The sequence below is a fragment of the Pygoscelis adeliae genome, unplaced genomic scaffold (assembly GCF_000699105.1).
Source record: "Pygoscelis adeliae isolate BGI_AS28 unplaced genomic scaffold, ASM69910v1 Scaffold666, whole genome shotgun sequence".
Lineage (NCBI taxonomy): Eukaryota > Metazoa > Chordata > Aves > Sphenisciformes > Spheniscidae > Pygoscelis > Pygoscelis adeliae.
Window position 1 is genome coordinate 94,862 of NW_008824929.1, and position 371 is coordinate 95,232.

The 371-nt window shown below is 53.1% G+C and overlaps 1 protein-coding gene across 1 annotated transcript in view; it reads right to left on the bottom strand.

Annotated features, from left to right (window-relative positions):
- SCARA5 (scavenger receptor class A, member 5) overlaps positions 1-371 on the bottom strand; it is a 43,088-nt gene that overhangs the window by 1,191 nt on the left and 41,526 nt on the right. The gene's annotated exons all lie outside the window — the stretch shown is intronic.

Genomic DNA, 371 nt, shown 5'->3' on the forward strand with positions numbered 1-371 from the left:
GCGGCTTACCCCTTCCCCTGCCGTGTCCGGCCAACGCCTCGCCTCCCTCCCGGGGGGTATGCTGCAGCGTGTCGGGACCTGGCTATGGATTTGGGTAGAGGAGCTGGGGCAGAGGCAGGATGGTAGATTCGCTGTGCAAAAGGGGATTTACCAAGGGATGCTTTACAATGCCCGGCTGCACCTGAACCTGACCTTCTCATACCCAAAGGGCTGGTGCTGTGACCACACCCAGAAAAGCACCAGAGAAAGCGAGATGGAGAAAGACCTAAAATAGCGGCCCTTTCAGCAACTCTTCCCGAAGGTGAACCCTCCAGAGATTGTTTTGTTTTTCTGTTTAAACAAAAAGGGGAAGAAAAAAAAAAAAAGGAAAG